Consider the following 20288-nt stretch of genomic DNA (forward strand, 5'->3'; position numbering starts at 1 on the left):
TTGGCACACCCCATACATTGGCCGGGCGGCCAAAAACCACCTCATATGGACTGAGTCCCACTCGTGAGTGCACAGTCATTCTGGTGGATAGGAGTGCTAAAGGCAGAGCGTCAGGCCATTTAAGACCGGAGCTCGCCTGGATTTTGGCCAGTTTGAAACTTTTGCTTTATCCCTAACCCCTCACACACATTCTTCATCACTCGACCCGCAAATTCACTCCCATTATCACTCCACGCCATTCTTGGCATTCCAAACCTAGGGAAAAATTCTTTCACAAGGGCTTTGGCTGTGGATAAAGCAGTGTTGTCTTTCAGGGGATATGCTTCTATCCATTTTGAAAAAGCGCAAACAACAACCAATACATATTTCAAGTTGTTGCACCTTTCCATGTGGATAAAATCTAGCTGCAAAACTTCAAATGGATATGATGGAGGCGCAAAATGACCAGCTGGAGTTGGGGTTCCTCTACCAGGGTTGTATTTCAAACATACCATACAATTCTTGACCACATTCTCTGCACACTTGGGAATTCCAGCATTCTGCCATACTGGAGCCAACAACTTACAGATTCCTTTCATACTGATATGTGCCATTCCATGTGCCATAGTAACCACTGGAAGCACATATGCATCAGGTAACAACCATCGCCGATGTTCTGACAAATCAACCCAACAACCATTCTCATCCAATTTACCCGTACTTTCTCTCCACTTGCTCAACTCTTTCTCTGTGGCTTCAGCTTGAAGAGACTTCACACTCTCTATCGTGTCTTCACACATTCCAACATCATTAACCCATCTTGCAGGGCCTGCAACATACATTCGAGTCTTCACATCTTTTGCCGTTTCTTTCGCGATTTCATCAGCAAACGCATTACCACGACCAACATCATCAGTGACTTTCTTGTGCGCACTGCATTTCATAATCGCAACTTGTAACGGTAGGGTCAGTGACTCAAGGAGATCATTCACCAACTTGCCATTCTGAATTTTAGCTCCATGCGAAGTCAGGAACCCACGTTCCTTTCATAGGCGCCCAAAACTATGGGCCACACCAAAGGCGTACTGGCTGTCAGTATATATGTTCACTTTCATTCCTTCAGACAACACGCATGCTCTTGTAAGGGCAATTAATTCTGCTGCTTGAGCCGAATTATGTGGCACACGTGCAGTTTCAACAATCATGTGTAAAGTCGTGATAGCATATGCAGCAGTCGTATCACCATTCGGAAGCTTGAAGCACGAACCATCCACTCATAAGGTACCATCACACTCAGTCAGGGGAGTATCTTTAAGATCCACTCTCCCTTTCGTCTCTTCTTCTGTTCTGAACAGACAATCATGTTGCTCAATCTCATCTAGGTCTGCTGGGATTGGTAATAATGTAGCTGGATTCAACGTGTTGCATCTCTTTATGTGTATATGATTTGCTAACAGTGTCAGCTCATATCCTGATAATCGCGCACTAGTTAAGTGTTGTGTCTTGGTCCTGTTTAACAATGTGTCCACAGCATGTGGAACCATAACAATCAATGTATTATCCATCACTAGTCCAGCAGACTGTCGAATAGACATAGCTGCGGCGGCTGTGGCTCTCAGACAACTTGGCAATGCCCTCGCTACCGGGTCCAAGGTTGATAAAAAATATGTGCATGGACGCGGTCTGTCACCAAAAGGCTGTGTCAACACTGATAATGCGCAACCGTTCTTTTCATGAACATACAATGTAAAAGGCTTGCTGTAGTCAGGGGTACCCAACACAGGAGCTGAACATAATGCATCACGCAATTCCCAAAAACTTTTCTGACACTCTTCAGACCATGGGATAGGATTCGGTGTGTCTTTACATGTTAATGCTAACAAAGGTTTTGCCAGCAAAGAAAAATTCGGTATCCAATGCCTACAGTATGAAGTAATGCCCAAGAAAGCACGCACTTCTCTCTGTGTTCTTGGCACGCTCAATTGTGCAATGGCTTGAATTCTTTCTGGGGTCAGTTTCCTTCCCTCCTTCGATAAGAGATGACCTAAGTAGGTCACTTCTTGTCGACAATATTGCAGTTTTGAGAGAGACACTTTGTGATGGAAGGCAGACAAATGACGCAATAATGACAATGTAGCTTCTTTGCAAATCTTTTCAGTATCCGCGGCGATTAGTAAATCGTCAACGTACTGAATAAGAACAGCGCCGCTAGGTAAAACAAGTGCATCAAGCTGCGCTTTTAAAGCTTGACTGTATATTGATGGACTTTCACAGTAGCCCTGGGGAGCGCGTTTAAAGCGGAAGCTTCGACCTCCTAAACTGAAGCCAAAAATGTCTCTGCTCTCCTCTGCAATTGGGATGCTAAAGAAATCATTCTTTAGATCGATCACTGAGAACCATGCAGCGGAAGCTGGAATCATAGTTAACAAGGCAGTTATATCAGGGACAACTGGAAACTGTGGCACAACAATCTTATTAACCTCTCTAAGATCGATCACAAATCTGTAAACAGGTGGCTGTGAAGGGTCCGTTCGTTTTAAAACAGGTAAAACAGGACTATTGCAAACGTTGCCTCTTGTCTCTTCAATTACACCCTTTTTAATCAAATCACTGACAATGGCTAACAACGCTTTCTGACCTTCATTGGAGATCTTGTACTGGGGAATACGTGGCGATCTGACATTGGCTTTTAAAGTGACCACATATGGCGGCATTTCCAAGAGACCCACATCATTGGGACCAGTAGCCCAAAGGACATCCGGAAGGGATGACAATTCAGGTGGCATTGCATTCTTAGACAAATACATCGGGGAGATCACTTCCTTACCTAATGTAAGTTGTACTCCCGAGGGAGAACAATATAGCGTCGCATGCAATCTTTTTAACAAATCCAACCCTAACAGATTTTCACCACAACCTGCCGTTAGGATGAGGGGTGCTTTTAGCTCACAAGGTCCAACAGAAAGTCGCATAGGACTAGAAATCGGGTTCCTAACTGGGGCGCCAGTAAAACCTACTGAAACATTCATTTCGCCAGACAAAGGCGCGCCAGGGAGTTTTGAATGCATAATTGAACTCTTTGCAGCACCAGTGTCCAGCAGAAAGGGCTCTGTTACACCCGCTGTCGTCACCTTAACATACGGACCACTCTGATCCACTGGTACTGAAACAACTCCCTCTCTCTATCTATGGCTGTCCTAGTAATCATTACCTTCCACATTGTCGTCTTCTGCATAATAATCATTATTATAGTACTGAGCTGTATTACCAGTTGCATTGGCTTGCTGATCAAAGCTATTTATGGTATTTTGAGGCGGAAGAGGACGCGCGTTCTGGGGAACATTTCCACGCCCTCTACCTCTAGGAGCTTGTTGATCACCTCTACCTCTTGCGCCATACGCATTACTAGTACGCTGCATTAGTTTAGGGCAACTATACTTGAAATGACCTTCCTCTCTGCAATATGAACATTGATTGGGACCTACAGGGATGCGTGGTTGATAATACCCATTCATTTGCTGGTTATTCTGAAACTGTTGGGGTTGCTGATAGATACCTTGGGTTTGCCTATAATTATTCTGTCCTCCACGTGGCGGATAAGCCTGCTGTAAAAGGACCTTCGTTTTCAGTTCTTTCGTTTTCCTGTCTGTTCTATCCTTCTCGTCTTTATCTCTATTTTCATAATACTGTGCAGTAGCCAGTATTTGCGCTGAAGAGGAAACAGCCCAAGAACTTTCTGAATCTTTTAATTTCTTACACAACTCGGTAAGTAGAATCTGCACAAATTTATCCACAAATAGCCGTTGGCCACCTTCAGTGCTCATGTCTTGACCACTGTGGTCGATAAACGTTTCTTCAAACCTTGTAAAGAAATCGGACACTGTCTCATCTTTCTTCTGCTTACATGCGGATAGTTTATCCCAATTCACGCGCATCGCGGGCATTAGAGTTTTCATGTAGGTAATAATTCTACCAGGGAGTTCTGCTACTAAAGGGTCAGGCTTCGCGCCACCAACATGTCTAGCGTCTGCAGCAACGATATTAGCCCATGTGCCCCCTAGTTCTGCAACATGATCCGTATTACGAATGGATCCCCATAAAGGCTGTGGAACAACATTCCCGAACAACATATCTATGTCAGCTAGATTCATGACACACGATTCTGCAGTTTGTGATAACTCCTTATAATATCCTGTAGGGTTTTTACGGGGGTCAGGCAATGTCTGCTTAAGCGCTAACACCTCAGAACGCTTCCATGGGACATGTACCCAAACACGCTGAAAATGTGCTAAGACAGGTGGAACAGCATTTGGCTCAGCAGGTCTCCAAACTGGGGGAACCTCACGCATCGGATATTGGCACGCTTTTACCTATTTCCCCACAGGGAATTACTGTTCGAACAATGATTGCTGACAATCGCCATTCCTGAAGGACAGTAAAGTCGCAACTGCTCTATCTACATCGGGACCCACAATTATACCTGTTCCAAAATCAAATCGCACGCGACACAACTCCTGCGGGTTTGGGTTTGAACCATGATCCTCCAATTCCTCACAGAGGAATTCACACATTTTGTCAAAGACATACCTCTGTTTCGGGGCATCCCATTGGTGAAAAACGTTAACAACTGATTCCACATTATAGAGTGAAGGGAAACCAATCCACCTACGCGCCAGTTGATCTAATACCTCTTTCTCGTCAGGACCAGGCAGCTGACTACGAAATTGCTTATGTTGCAAACCAGGGGTCACACTAGATGACCCAAAGAGAGGCGACATTAAACTAGTAACTACATTAGCTAGTCGTTGTCGTGCTGAAGGAGAAGTTGAGGCGAAAACGGAGGGATAGACAGAGGGAAGAAAAGCGGATTCACATACAGGTACCTGGGTAGTGTAAGAAAGAGCGCCAGGGGAGGCAGCTGATGTGCTAAGCAAAGTCGCAGGAAGCGCAGGGGCAACAGGTAACACAACTGGCGGCCCTTGAGAGGGCTGCACTGCAGGGATAGGAGCCAGTTGAGGAGGAGCTGGCGGCTGTGGGAAGGCTTGCGGCATATTTACTGGAGGCTGCACATTTACAAGCTGTGGAGGCGCTGTGGCATTTTGCGCATACGGGGGTGGCGAACTTAGCAAATGGGACATTAGGGAATCTTTCTCTTTCGTCTCATCTTGTACAAGGGGAGACAAAACAGGGTAACATTTATCGATCCTTAGTTTGCGCTGTCTATGTAACTGCTCATTCATTTGTTCCTCCTCATTATCTTTAAATTGCACCGCTGCTTGCATCATTGACATACCTCTTTCTCTCTTATTCCTTTTCGCTAGCTTAATTTCCTTCTGTTTGGCTTCCTTTCGCCATAGGCGGAAAGAATCAAACATCGCCGGCCGGGCTTTCTTTTTAAACAATTTAACTTCCAAATTATCTAAGATATCTGTATCGAAACTACCATTTTGGTGCCATTTTAAAACACCCTCCTTTCTGGTGTATCGAATCCATACTTCATTATATGCAATGGGGCCCACGCCATGTTTTACATAAAGCTCATACGTTGGAGTTCCAATTGGAGGAACCGGACACGAATCCTCTAACTGGGAATCCCTTTTACAACCCAAACAAAACAATCTTCCAAATACACTAGAACCAGGCATCTTCGCTCACTAGTCTAGTTTCAAACTTCAAAGGATTATCGATTACGATAGTCTCGTGAATACACGAGTCCTCTGGCTTTGGCACTTGCAAGCTCCAAATCAAAATGATCCCGAAGGATACCAAAACTCCCGAAGGATACCAAACAAACTGGGAGACGCTCCACTTATACTTAACTGAATATCGATGATCGATGGCGTCACCAGAAGACTCTCTCGATTGTTTCGCTCTACCAAAATCGTCAAGGGTCCAAAACAGGGCGATTAATCAGGGCAGCAGTCCTTCGTAGCCGTCGGGACGCGGAGAACCTCGCAGAAAAGACTTTCGGACCACGTCGACATGCAGGGGTCGATGAAGTGGCGGCCTTCCTCCAGAATTTCCACACGAAGCTCCTCGCGAACCTCTGGCTTGGACTGGTACCACTGAAATCGTCCCGAGTTGGGCGCCAACTGAAGTACTGGGAATTTAAAGCCCAGCGGTGCAGGGGAACACACCCTAAGACTTCGGGTTCTTCCTGTTTCAGACCTACAGAAACACAGAGTCTTCTGGGTGAAGTCAAGGATCGATTTATTGGCTGCAGACCAATTACAGGAATCCGAGAAGTACAAGACAATGTATGTTCTCAGGAGACTGCTTAGAATTACAGAAACGGGCTTCTCCTTAAATACAAAATATGATGCTTCAGGCACACATTCCTTGTTTTACGATATGGTCATCTACATGTATCCATTACACACGAAAAGGCAGAGTCATGATGACCATCCCACATTCCAGTTAAGCCAGCCCACAATTATTTACCCAGCCAGGCTCAGATCCCACATCAGATATCCACAGGCCCCAATAAACACGGGCATCTCCTGTTTATAAAACAAGCCATAAAGCAGGAAGAGTCAGGTGTGAAAGAGATTAGCCGGAGGCTTGTGTGGGATGAAAAGGCTTTATGGTGTGTCAAACCCTGATGCTAATCACAGGTGGCCGTAGGAGGGGGAGCTCGTGAGACCGGACTGACCTGGGGCAGCGGAGCCAAGCTGCACAGGTCACAGAGAAGTCAAATAAAGCACATGCGTTCTAAAGGCCCATATTTGGTCGTAATGTGTAGCCTATGTGAGGGCAACCATAAGATGGCCACCGCTCTAAGATGGAGCCCACGAAGTCAATGTAAAATATCGTATACAAAGTGCATTTATCGCTAAAACGTTGTACAAAACACTTGTACATACCGCATTGACCATTCGCGGTTCGCTAATACCGGGATAGACAGGGGTAGGGCCCTGCCTCCTACGCGGTCCCAAATTCTAAAGTACCACAGCAGCCTCAGCAACCTCCTCTATATTTGTATCAGTCCTTTCAACCTGGAACAGCGGCGCGTTTGTTTTAGCCGGCACAGGCCCCGAAGAAATAACCGGGTCTGTACCTATAACTAATACAGAGGGCTCAAGAAAACTCTGTGACGCCATTGTGAAAGAAGTACTTTCAAGTAGTTGCTGATCGGGAAGGCACAGGACTTGCGGAATAGCCTTAAAGTAAGACCGCAGAGACGGTGTTATCCTAGACTCTATACTCTTAGCTGTATTCTTAGCTATATTCTTAACAGCCTTGATATTTCTGGCAGTCTTAGGATTTTTTGCTGCTTTATTGGTAAAAGCACGTTTCGCCTTAACCTCACCCGAAAGATATGAGGAGACTCTTGTCTTTAAGAGGGACCCTTGAGCAGTCTGAGCAGCCTGAGCGGTCTGATTAAATTTCGATGAACCTTCTGAACTCAATTGTGTCTGACCTCTCTCGGTTGATTCAACAATCGTTCCAACGATTTTAGTCTCTCTATTTGAAACACCTTTCCTCCCCTCCCTGGCCCCACGTTTCAACTTTTCAGGGGAGATATTAGTTTTAACAATGTCTTGCGGGAGGGGTGGCCCGGAAACAGGGCTAATGCCAGAGATGTCCAAACAAGCAGGCACAAATCCCACTGGTTCCCCTGGCTCCCTCCACCTGCCAGAACACCCTTGTAATGACTCTGCTACCTCAGAAATCTCCTCCTGAGTCTTGACACACCTCCATAGATCTTTTGTGGGTTTGGCACTCTCTTTCTCCCCCTCCACACTCCCCCTACCCCTCCTACCAAAATCAGATGCGATGGCTGTGTGAAATTCCTTCCTGCAAGGCCCCTGGAGAAGGCTACGGGCCTTCCTTCCTCTACGGAGCTCCAGTGCAGCCAGACGCCACAGTTGCAAGCCGAGAACGGCCTGCTTCGGGACTCGCCAATCCAACGAGAGCTCTGGCCTCTCTCCCGCCGTACCTGACCCAAGCCTGGAGGGAGGAGCAAACGCAGCAATCACAGCGGCAGCAACTCCGTGGGGATCAGCCCGCTGACTGACAACTCCAACAACGGAAATGGCGACGGCTCGGGACCCCCCGTCACCGCACATCAGGCATCCAGGTCATCCAGGTATTATCCAGATATTATCAAAAAGCGGCGTCATCTACCGACCCGTAATACAAGATGCGTATCTTCGCATTAGTCTTGCTGTCAGCGCACGAACAGGGAACTCAGGCTAGAGTGCTGCGACAGCTACCTAGCTGCCGCCATGTTTCCCCAAACTCTGTGTCCCCCCTTACTAATCCTTTATGTGCTTATATTTATCTAGCGTATAGCAACATTTAAAGCATTTATATTCACCATTTCGATCCTCCTTTTGGGCAACATTACAAGACATCACAAAAGCAACATATATCATGCAATTTTCTAATTATCACATTTACTATCGTTAATATGCGTACATATTTTAGTTATAAAAGTTATTTTAGCCATGCAAATGCAAATCCCACGTGTAATTCTATATTAATAAATATTGATTAATAAACATGCAAACTCATTTAACAATATTATAGTTAATGGATTATTTTATTAGTATTTTAATGCAAAATGGGGGAGGTATACAAAATTTTGTACAACCTGCTCCATCATTGTCTAGGGGGCATGCAATCTACTAGGTCATTTAAGGTAGTGTTAAAGTCACCTCCTACTATTGATTCACCCTCCGAAAGCTTAAGAAGAAATGCACACAGCGCCGAGAGGCAATCGAGTGCAACGCTGGGCAGGGCTCTCAAAATCTGAAAAATGGTACTAGTCCTGCAGGACTAGTTCCTTGAAAAATCTCCTCGACCTAACAGTAACCTACTTGACCTCCGTCTCTGAAAGCGGAGCAAATGTGACAAGATAACAAGATTTAAAGGCATCTTTATTGCTCATTTGGTTTGTGAGCAATAAAAAGGCCTTGAAATCTTGTTATCTTGTCACATTTGCACCGTTTTCAAAGACAGAGGACAAAAGTCAGTATGTTTTCCTACTCGCCAGAGGGGGCGAGTAGGTCCTAAAAATAGCTCGACCTCATTAAATGTACCTCGCAAATGCGAGTGGTCGAGTGGATTTGTCGAGCCCTGCTGGGGGGATGTATACAGTGACGATGTTGAATTGTCACCCTTCCCACTAGCCTATGACTGCAGCAAATCGCCCCATGTCATCTGTCCACGTTTGTTGAATAATAATTAGAAATGTTTTTTTAATCAGGATCCCTACCCCTCGCGAGCCTGACATGAATCCTGAGGTGCCACTAGTTTGAAGCCTCATCTAGCTAGGGCTTTACATGTTGTTCCTATCAGGTCGGTCTCCTGAAGCAGGGCCACCGCTGGTGCCTGATATTTGAGGTATTGTAGCACAAGCCCCCTCTTCAATGTATCCCTAAGACCATTCACATTCCAAGAAAGGAGCTGTAAGGTGGGTATCTGTGCCATTGACGTCTACTGGAGGAGTGAGATTAGTCAGATATTGAAGCTGGAATGCTAGGTCATATCTGTTAAGTCGTGTCTTGGTCAATGTTAAACAATTACAACTACAAATACAATAAATTTGTGTCCCTCCTGCCCTTCCCACCCCTCTCCCTGCTTCCCTGCATGATGGATGTAAAACTACCCGCCTCTCCAACAGTGCAGAGCACCTGGTACCCCAACCCCAATACCTCTGCGGGGGGAGCATTTCCAGTATCCGCCCATGTCCATCTCTGTGTCAAAAAAGGTACATATCTGGCGATAACTGATAAGTCTTGATCAATACCTATAGATGGACAAATGATCAGAGCCGATAATATGGTAAAAATCTGGATCAACTCCTTCAGTAATTCTAGGGCGATGTCAGTTTATCTTAATTGCTCCTGGATGTTGTGTGTCACCTTGAGTTCCCCGGGCCATCTGCTGCAGTCACAGATGCTGCCTTTTATGTACCCGGATTTCCAGCTGTTAATTGGTGCCTGTCTTGCTTTTTCCCGGACTTTCTGTGGTTCGTAACTTGGCACCAGCTTTCAAGCCACTCCTGGTCCTCCTCCGGCGTTGTGACAAGCCATGCCTTCCCCTACGCTTCGATTCTCAGTTTTGCGGGGAAGAGCACTGAATACTTAGGGTTGTAGTTTTGTGACTGTCACAGTGTAGTCCAGGAATAAGGTTACTATACTGTGTTCGAAGCGTAAAGGTGGAGACGCCCGGGCCGTGTGTGGGATAAAGTCCCAGTCCCGGAATTTGAAGATGCAGGCCACCGAGAAGTATTGTGAAAGATCCCTTAGTTGCAAGTGGTTCTGGATGAGGTCCACCACAAATAGGTTGGTCGCCGGTCCTTCTGCTCTTTCGAGAACCCCGATGATCCTAACATTGTTGCATTTCGAGCGACCTTCATATTCGTCTAACTTCGAAGCCATCGCCTTGCTTTCAGTTTGAAGTTGCTTCACTTGGCGTTTCAGAGTTTCCGTATCGTCGCGGAGGGCCGCTGTGGTAGTTTCCACTTCCGTCACTCTTGTGTTCATATTTTTAAGGTCTGCTCGGACCAGTGCAATTTCTACAGGAACGGAACCGATGCGTGATTCTAGGGACGTGTGCACCTTATTCAGGGTGGCCATGATATTGTGTAGTGTGACCTCTTTTACCTCCGCCGCTGGGTGGTCTTCGGCCTGCGTGTGTGCTGGGTCTGCCCCCTCCGATTGTTCTTTGGCCCATGTAAACTTATCCAATTTTGTTTGGTGCGTGTTGCGTGGGGCCTTTCCCTTCATCATTTTGGGCCCAACGCTATCCAGCGCAGTCTGAGGCGGATGCTAGGTAATACTCACCGCTGCCTGCCTGTATGGTGAGCCACCCCACGCGGCCTTTCGGTTTTCCCACTACTAGTTGGTGATGCCAAGGTCCTGCGTGACAGCAAATAATGGATGAAAACATTTCTCTAGGTGACCAGTCTCCTCCTCTGCAACCTCGCTGCTCACAACTGGGAGGAGGTTGAAGGGGGGGGCCCGATTTCGATGTGTCCGGTGCCCTGCGTGTGTTGCTCTGCGTTGCATTGTGTTTCCTTCTGTACCACGTCTGGGGTAACTTTTTGTTTGACTACTCCTCTTCCTGCTAGTCGCTGTGGCTGGGCCCCATTCCCTTCAAACCAGCAATACGTCCTGGCTACATTTAGTGGATGCCTATAATGCTGTTGCCGGTGGCGGTAACTATTCAGGCCCACTGGGGACTTGGAGTTGGGTACCTGGTGTCCTGCCGAGTATGGGTTTCTCTGGTGGAGGGGCACCCTCCTGCAGTCTGAGCTCCTGCAGTCGAATATGGCTATAGTTGCGGAGAGCAGATCCTGCTCTTACTGTCTGTTTCTTATTGTGCCACTCCTTCCCTTTTTTGGGTGGACCTGGTCCGCTTCTGTGTTATTGAGCGCCTGTTATCCCTGAGGCACTGGAGATCAGTTGGGTTCTTCAGGAGAGATGGGGGGGGGGCCCGAGGAGGCGAGGCCCCCAAACCACAGGGCCCCGTGGACTTCAATATCTTGGTGCGCGGGGCCAGCACCACAAGGCCTCCTGCGTTGGGTCTACGGACATGCAAGGCCCCGGCTTTCTTAGACCTCCAGGCCGCACACTCGCAGGCCGTTCGGCGCCTCCCACCGATGGGTGGGGGAGCGCTGGGCCGCCTCTTGTTTCTGTTGGGCTTCTCTCCGTCCCAGCCGGCGCAAGTTTCACTCAATCTGGCCCACGGGAGCAGTAAGGGCGCAGTTGGGTGTTCCAGCCTCTCGTTTTCCTAGGCCCCGGCTCCACTGTTGTAAAGGTCACACCCCTACGGCTGGCCCAGGCCGATAGTCTGTTTGGCTGTCGGGTGCAGGAGCCGCTCGCCCTTTTTCCCGGCTGGGCTTTCTTCTACCATTGCCGCCTCCTAGCACAGGCAATTAAGTATGATGTGAAGTCACAAGGCGACGTGGCACTCCGCTCTCGCCGCTATTCAAGCCCCCCGCCTCAGTCCGTGCGATCTAGACGGTCTTCACCGCGTAGGTTTCTGCTCACGGTCAGTTAATTACAACCCCCGCTGGCTCCGATCACTTCTCCACCCAGATTTGCATCTCGCCTGCGGATTTATTCTTGGATTTTCTCGGGGAGAAACTGCGACGAGACGGAGCTACTGTTGGCAGTGGCCAGCTTCCACGGCAGCCGGCCACGCCCCCCTCCCACTGAATACATACTTTTTTATTTATTACCCTATTTAGTGTCAAGATGAGGTCTTTGCAGGTTCTTTAAACAACACATGGCTGGCATTTTTTTCTTTTGGCAACTCTACTTTATATTCCTTTTCATTAAATGCATTCTCACCCTACAGCAGCAAATGTAAAATACAAATGTAAGGAATAGGCAGAGTGGGGGCACAGGGGGTACTGGAACTAGAAAATAAAACTAAGCCTTGGTAACCAGTTTACAAATGTATGTAAATTGTCTTTAAAGACCGGTGAAAAACTTGGGCGTGCCAGAGAAAAGACTCCGGACACTAAACACACAGCCGAGCCCACAGCAGCTCGAGCTGCTGCAGCCCAGGCTGGGACCGATGAGTGGGGGGGCTGATGCTCTTTTAGCTTAATGGGCGTTGCGCTCCTGGGTCTCCCCGTTAATTTGCCGGCTCGCCCATCATGTGTTCCATTACATTGTGTGCTCAAAGACCATCGCCATTGATAGGAATGCAAATGCCTGGCCTCACAATGGCGTATCTTGCTCCACCCATACAGGGTAGTCATACCGCCCACCTGACTTAATCTTAGTTCCCGTGACGTCATTCCCTGTCTCTTCTCTACTGGGCTCTCGTTGGCAGCCATTTTGTGTGTTGCGGGAGCAGAGCTAGTCAGTGTCGTCGCTCGATTGTCTGAGCAGGGACCCGCGGTAAGAGCGGGTGGGATGAAACGAGAGCCCGGTTTGCGAACCATCGGCTACTTTTGCCGCTCAAAATGTGTGATGTAGGGAACGAATAGAGCTGAGCTTAACTGGGCCGATCTAATACAAAGGTGGTGGTGAAGACTTGGTTTAAGACTGTGGCAGGGGGGAGTGTGAGTGGGCGTAATGGGCGCATCGTGAGTATGCTCGATAAGAACTAATGGAGTCTGAATCGCACGAGGTTTCATCAGGAAGCGGTAACAGCCGGATTTTGGCAAACCTGGGGTGGCAGCACTTAGAATGTGTAGTAAGGACCATGGGTGCGGCATGAAGGGAAGTGCACGGTGGTGCAGGCAAGCAGGACAAACTGGCCGGGCAAACGGCAACAAAAAAATCGGACATATTATTTGTAACTAAAATGGATGTGTGGGGAAATGAAGAGCATGCAAGCTGGTTGAGGGGTTTTCGTCCTGAATATGGTGCAAATGGCTCACGGCCTTGTGGGGAGAACCTCGACAGCTTGATAGACTGAAACATGTCGTGAATTTATTTTGAAGGCTGCTGGTATTTTTTTGCTTTGGGGCCTCTAGGTAACCTTAGCAGATAATCGCTGTTCCATTCACGTGCTTGCTAATGCCCCCCCCCTTTACAAACGTTATCTAGTTCTCTGCTGTACATTACACTTTTTTCCTGCTGGGTGGGAATTTTATTTTCTAATTCCGTAACGTGGGTGCTATTTTGACGGTTCAAATTGGAAACTGTGTCATCGAGTGTGCTTGGCAAAGTGCAATATGTAATGTAACGTTTTGGTCCCATTTACCCAGGGATAAAATAACTACTCTGGATATACCGAATTATTTATAGCTCCTTTTGGCCTCACAAGTGATTAAAATGCGGGTTTCCCTTTTTTTTTAACCTAGAATTAAGAAACCGCCAAAATGCGATTGGGTGGCAAGCCAGCTATTTAGCGCGACTATGCGTGGTTTCCCCGTGATATTAACAATCCTCTTTGTATAGATGACTGACATATATAATTTATAAGTTAGTATGACAATTGTAGGAAGACCTGAATAGTTTTCCCTCTGAATTAATGTTTTACTTTTGGTTGGTAACCTTCCTGTTGCCGTTGTAGACGAGGCAGCGCTTCAGTAGTTCTACCTGATAAGCAGTTAACTAATACTTGGGGTTGTACTTATTTTTCTTGTGACCGCGATATGTTGCTCTTCTCTGTTACTGTCGTGGACGTTAAGAGCCTTAGTCTGCAACAATATGTAGTTTAGTCCAGGACCAGAGGGGTAGCTACACCTTTTGCCGCCCTGTGACGACCACAGTGGTGGTGTGTGTGGGGTCCTCTGCTGTGAACCGGCCGCAGAAAGGGGGGGGGGGGGGCACCGCCTACAAAACTCGTGCAGCCCTCCATGCTACTCAACTGTCCAGGATGTGGCTTTACAGCCAGGACTTCCGGTTCTGGAACTGGGGTGCCAAGTTCGGGACCCGAGGTCTGCTCTACATCCTGTGATGGTAGGCAGATCCTGACTGACTCGTATTACTTTATTGTTTGATTAATAAAAATCATTACAATGATGGACATACAACGATAAAAACGTGTCAGTCAATTATTAAAATATTTACACATGCAGGACAAATAAAAAGGAACATTAACTGAGTTTCTGTGTCTTTGCTTACATTATTGCCTCACGCTCTTGGTACAGCCCTATTATCCATTAATAGCGTCACGTGTAAATAGCGGGTAATAGAGGAATATGATATTTAACAGTAAACTGTTTAAAACCTAATCGGCACCTGTTAAGTATAGCATAATATGAGTTCAGGCTGCTTAAATGTGGACAGCAGTTAAACCAGAGATCACAGCTAAAACGGTAATAATTCATTTTAGTTTTAACATCATGGTAAAATTAGTGGCAGGCTCTAAAAGACTACTAAGAATTCCACTAATGGTGCAGTTCCATTTATAAGGGGGGTAAATCCCTGCAAAAGATGGTAAAAGTTTTGTGATCACACAAGTCGGGGGACAGTAAAAAGGAGCGACCTGCAAAATGCCCCTATCAAGTAATACAATATAGTAACACGTTAACTCAGCTTGCTTACTGCTGCCTTGTGCAAATGAACGGTCGACTCACTAGCTCTCACAGATTGTAAGCCTTTTCACTGCTCTTGCGACAAATTTAGTGAACCGTATGTTAAGCATTGGATTATCTGGGTTCGTAGAGGTAAGGATGGCTTGTCGACAGAAGTGAACCCCAAGTTTTTTCCTTTCACCCCGTAGCATAATCTTTCGGTCGTTGAGTCCAGGGCAAAGGCATAACCTGTGTTCACTTGTTTCCTCACTGCTCCCACACCCCCTGCAGGTTTGTACGGCACAAGCCTGGTAGATGGTACAGAAAGGGCTATTCTCCCATTCTGAGGATGAATAATCTTTTTTTCCAGTGCACTGCATAGGTACGTGACAAGTGGCGCCACAACCCCTGCCTTGAACCCTGATATAACTGTCCAGGCGTGCTTATATTAAGCCAGTTGTGCTCTGTCCGAACAGTAGGATCAGGAACGGACATTCCTTTTGATGTGCATTTTAAGGGTCTACTGGGATGGGTTGGAACTCCAGATTTCTTATGCTTCCAGGAGTTTTAAGTCTTGTAGGTAATGTTGGTATGATCGCCCGAGCTGACTGGTTGATATTTCTTGCCACAGTATAGCCCCCAAGCTTCCTTCTCTGGACGTGCGTAGCTTGTTACTCAATTTGATGAATGCTCCAGCCCCCACCCCTCGATCTTGGAGACCAAATTCAAGTCTTATTTGGGCAGGGGATGAGGCTTTCGGAAGACTTGAAACTTGCTTAAAAATTCTTGTTATTGTTTTGTTCACAAGACTATCTTTCCCCCTCATTATCTCCTGACCATAGGAGAGATCATTGGCATTTGTTGCCTTCATCATGCATATTAGGAGTCAAGCTTTGGCCGGATAGCTGCTTTGCAAGGTTAGTGAGGGCTACATGGATTGTCCGAGCTTTGGCCTCTACCTAGTCTGTTTTAAGAACGAGCCCCTTCTGTCCTCATGGACCCCTAAGTATTTGTATGAGGCGGCCCTGTCAATACTTTTACCATTGTACTGCCATCTGCCGCCTTGGTATTTCCTTGACCCATATGCGATTGCCCTAGTCTTTAAGAGGGTTTAGTTCCAGCTTATTTTTGGTGGTGTAGAGAGATAGCTGATGGAGTAGTCTCTGCAGGCCGACCCTGGTGTAGCTGAGCAAAACAAGATTGTCTGCATATAGTAGGTTGCTGATTCTGGTCCCGGCGAGTTTTGGGGGATAAGAATTGACAAAACCAAAGGAGATGGGGGATAAGAATTGACGTCTTAAAATACATGTGATAGATCTGAAATGAAGCGATAGAAGAGGCGCCTAAACACAACCTTATTTTACTCTACGCAAGGTTTGTATTCTCCTGGAGACATGGGATCCGTCTCCAAGTTTTTTACGGATCCATGTGTTTGTATGTAGCTGGATTATAGTTTGTAGGAGCACAGGTAAAATCCCCCCCCCCCCCCCTTGCAATTTTGACCATAGTTTGCCCCTGGGCACACGATCAAAGGTAGCCTTAAAGTCGACAAAACAGTGAATCAGCATTCCTAAGGCCACCACTTTATCCAACAGGACCGATATTGCAAGCAAGTTAATTTTTTTATTTTTTGTAATGGTTCCTGTGTATGCTACAAATCCTGTCTGATTAAAAGGTATGAGATGTTTTTTTTGTGGCCCAAAGCAACAGGTCTTGGAGGAGCAACTTAGGGTAATATTTATTTAACATCTGGAATGGTAATCATCCTGTAGTTTTGGGGGTCTTACCTCTTCCACTTTATAGATTCGATATATAATAGCTCCGCAGCAAGATTACGGCATGAGCCGATTTGTCCAGCAGTAGCTGAATAAGGGTGCCCGATGTTTGGCTCGAGTCAGTGTCGTTTTTAGGTCTCGGCTGCGAAGGCTGCGCTTGCGCAGTCTCGCTCCGAGATTTAGTGACTTTGAGAAGAGGGGCTTGCACCCGCCCCTCTTCTCTCCTGTTCTCCATTGGCTGGCCTCTTAAATGCTGGCCAGCCACTGGAGAAGAGGTCCAGTCACTCCGTTGAAGCCCCGTCCTTTTCGGATCGGGGGGCGTGTTTTTTCGTTGCTTTTCGCAGGGCGTGTTTTTCTCTCCTCCAGCCAATGGCAAGAGGAGAGAAAAAGAAACACGCCCCCGAATCCGAAACCGAGGCTGCGTTTCTCCGAGGCAGTTCTTCTCTGCCTCGGAGAAAGGCGGTGGTGTCCCGGCGTTGCTCCCTCACCTGATCTCCTTGTTTTGCTATCGGGATCCGCACCGTGCTTTGGACGGGATGTCCTCTCCAGGTTCTGCTGTCTTGCGCTTCCCCTCCACGCTCCATCCTCGCTCGCGCAGCCCCTCCCCTTCGGCGCAAACATGGCACCCACGCAGCGCGAGGCAGTATGCGTCCATTGTGTGATCCGACTTGTTTACCTAAGCCTCCTGCCTCATTATCAATGTCGTGCGTTGTTGTGCTCACTTTGTGAGGTTCTACAATGTTTTGAAATTGTTCTGCTAGACTGCTAGCTTAATTGGAAACCGTCCCTTTCAGAATCACCCCTGTTTTGTGTGGGCCCCTCATAGAAGCCGCTCCCCTGTTTATCACAAAGACCTCGAGGTGGAGGTACGACAAGACAAGCGAGGAGCCCGAGGCGTCGCACCTCGGAGAGCCCTCGGGGGCTGTCCAACCCTAGAGACAGTCGGGAAACGTGCAGCATATGGCGCCAGGGGTTGTCCTCCCCCTGAAAAGTATTTGAAAAAAATACGCAACATTTGGTACAATCTGTTGCGTGCCGAGAGCGAAATACAAGGCGCCATCTCTGCATCCTGATACATCCGAATGATGCCAAGTTCCACAGACGCCTTTTGCACCAGGTTAACAAGGGCAAGAGTCGGAATGGGATGTGAATGAGGTAGCGTGGGTACATCGCATGCTCAACAGAGGAGGCGTGTTGCAGTCCTGATGGCACGGTAACACGCTGCAGCGCGAGCTCTAACGGGGAAGGGTGCTCGTTTAATTGACAAGCCTTGTACGTGGAAAAGTGAGGTAAAAGATTCATTCAGACGTCCCATGTAGGAGCTTTCTAACCCTGAATTTAACAAGCATAAAAAATACAGAATTCATCCCACATGTAGAACGACCTACTACTCTGAGCTGAGCGTTCAACGACAATGCTGGGACTGAAAAGGTGCATTTATACCTCAACTGTAAAGTAGTATATTGGTTAACAATATAAGGGCCCAGGTTCAAATGTTGACCCTTGAGTATACTACGCTACATGAGTTAGTGAGTTGCAGATTCATGAAAAGCCAATGGAAGCCCGGTGGAGTGACTTTACACAGCCTTCATTTAACAACCAATGGCATGACAGGAAGGACCTTTGAGGTAGATGATACCATAGGAGACGATTTATGTGCCATAAGTCCTTAATGCCATTACAGAAAAGTGGCGTTACTGACGTTAAAAAACCCTGCAGTTGGTGCAAGAATAATAAAAGAATTTGAACAAAGCAGTTATACAGCAGGCAAGTAAGTCTGTTTGAGTTGCCTCACATATACCAGTTTTGGTGATGCAATGATATGCCGGCATGCAGCTCTGATATTCCAGTGGAGCAGCCATTATACAGCTAGATACAATATCAAATGTCCAATTACAGCTAAAATATCCAGCCACAATTATTATGCGCCCTTCCAACCCAAATAGCCATGCACACAGGGCAGATATCCTGAACAAGCATTTACAATGCAACGGTCTCGGCATTGGTAAAGTTAGAGCTATTGGCATTGCTCATGACAATGCCGTTTCTTTAAATGTTTTAGAAACAAACACATAAACAAAAAAAATGTCATGAGCAATGCCAATAGCTCTAACTTTACCAATGCCGAGACCATTGCATTGTAAATGCTTGTTTTGTACTGAGCCTGGGGTAAACCATTTGGTCGAAGAGCTCCGTCTGAGCAGCCTTTGGTTATAATTAATTCTGTTCTGGAAATTAGGGCTTGTAGTGTATTGGGTACCTGTTGAGGAGGCACTTCTTGCTGGGATGGTGATTTGATGACTAATACCAATGGCGTCCTGATCAATTCTAAGAGTTGCTCAGATGTCCCACCTTGGATTATACCAAGGGGGAGCTGTGATTGACTTGGGTTAGTCTGAACAGCCAACGTTTGTTTAACCAGTGAACCTTCTACCTTTTCCGTTTTTTTGAAGTGGGTCGTTAAAAAAGATACCTATTCGTATTCGCGAATGTTTGCACTACATTGTCCTCCCTGGTTGTGTTTTCCCATTGACAAGGGACTAAAAAGACTTTGAGTTATGGTTTTTACTCTTGTATACCAATTTTATCCAGAACTGCTCAAAGCGTTTTTTATTCTCTAGAAAGATTGTCTAAGTGTCTTTTGGGCATGCTTGTATGTGTTGAGTAGGTGGTCTTCCCCTGGATGCCCCCGTACTTGTTTAAGTGTGGAATTAAGTAGGGATTTTAGTTAATTTCCACAGTTATTACCTATATTGACTTTTCGGGTAATGCATGGAAAGTTTTTGAGCAGTTGACTAGAGAAAAGCTCCCATGATATAGCGAGCGGAATGTCGTCGACACTCTTTATGCCTTGCAGTGCACTACATATTCACTACAAATCACTTGTTCTACCTGTGCCTAAAAAAAATCTGATCTTGGTGCTGGATGTAAAGCGCTACAAGACTCTTGAGCTGGGTTCGTGCTAAATAAAAATTCAGATGGGGTTAGTAAGACTACTTTAAAAAAAAAAAAAAATTGTCTCGTAGTGGGTGGCGCACAGTAACTTGAATTGAGTGCATTGCTTACTACATTTCATTGGAGGAGTTTATAGTTTTTTGTGCTTTAAAATATTGGCTTGGTTGCTCTGTTGGGCTGCTCACTGCCCATATTAATTTCCCGACTTAAGTCAAGCAGAATCAATGGGCACATATTGCGTGGCAGTCTAAGTTGGTGATCCTGTGTTTGCTGCTGTAAGAGGCTTTCAGGTTGAAAAGATTTGTTTCTTGATCTAATTTCTTTGTTAACTTTTGCGTGTTGTAATCATGAATTATCTAATTGTGTAATTTCTGTATGGTACAGTTGCCTTTTATGATCGCCGTTGTCATTTGCTAGCATTTAAGTTAGATGGTTTAATAGTTGCAAGTGATGAGGGTAGAGGTGTATACGGATATGGAAAACCCATGCTTACCTAAATAGCTTTATCACATTGACAATAAATTCGATGTTTTTAGCTCTACGCACATTTCCTAAGGTATTGTATGGACTTTGGTGCTCATTTGCATATTTAACAAACCGTTGCATGTCAGAATTCAAGTTGATATCGAAAATGCAACTGCGATATA

At 46.4% G+C, this 20288-nt stretch overlaps 1 protein-coding gene across 23 annotated transcripts in view; it reads left to right on the plus strand.

Annotated features, from left to right (window-relative positions):
- LOC146812053 (copine-1-like) overlaps positions 1-20288 on the plus strand; it is a 633944-nt gene that overhangs the window by 63168 nt on the left and 550488 nt on the right. For 21 of the 23 annotated variants that reach the window (XM_085619045.1, XM_085619042.1, XM_085619057.1 and 18 more), the window contains exon 1: positions 12782-12842. The exons of the other annotated variants lie outside the window; for them this stretch is intronic. The gene's annotated coding sequence lies outside the window, so the exon portion shown is untranslated. Of the gene's footprint in view, positions 1-12781; positions 12843-20288 lie in introns of those variants that run through there. 23 annotated transcript variants of the gene reach the window in all.

The sequence above is a fragment of the Triturus cristatus genome, chromosome 7 (assembly GCF_964204655.1).
Source record: "Triturus cristatus chromosome 7, aTriCri1.1, whole genome shotgun sequence".
In the NCBI taxonomy this organism is placed as follows: domain Eukaryota; kingdom Metazoa; phylum Chordata; class Amphibia; order Caudata; family Salamandridae; genus Triturus; species Triturus cristatus.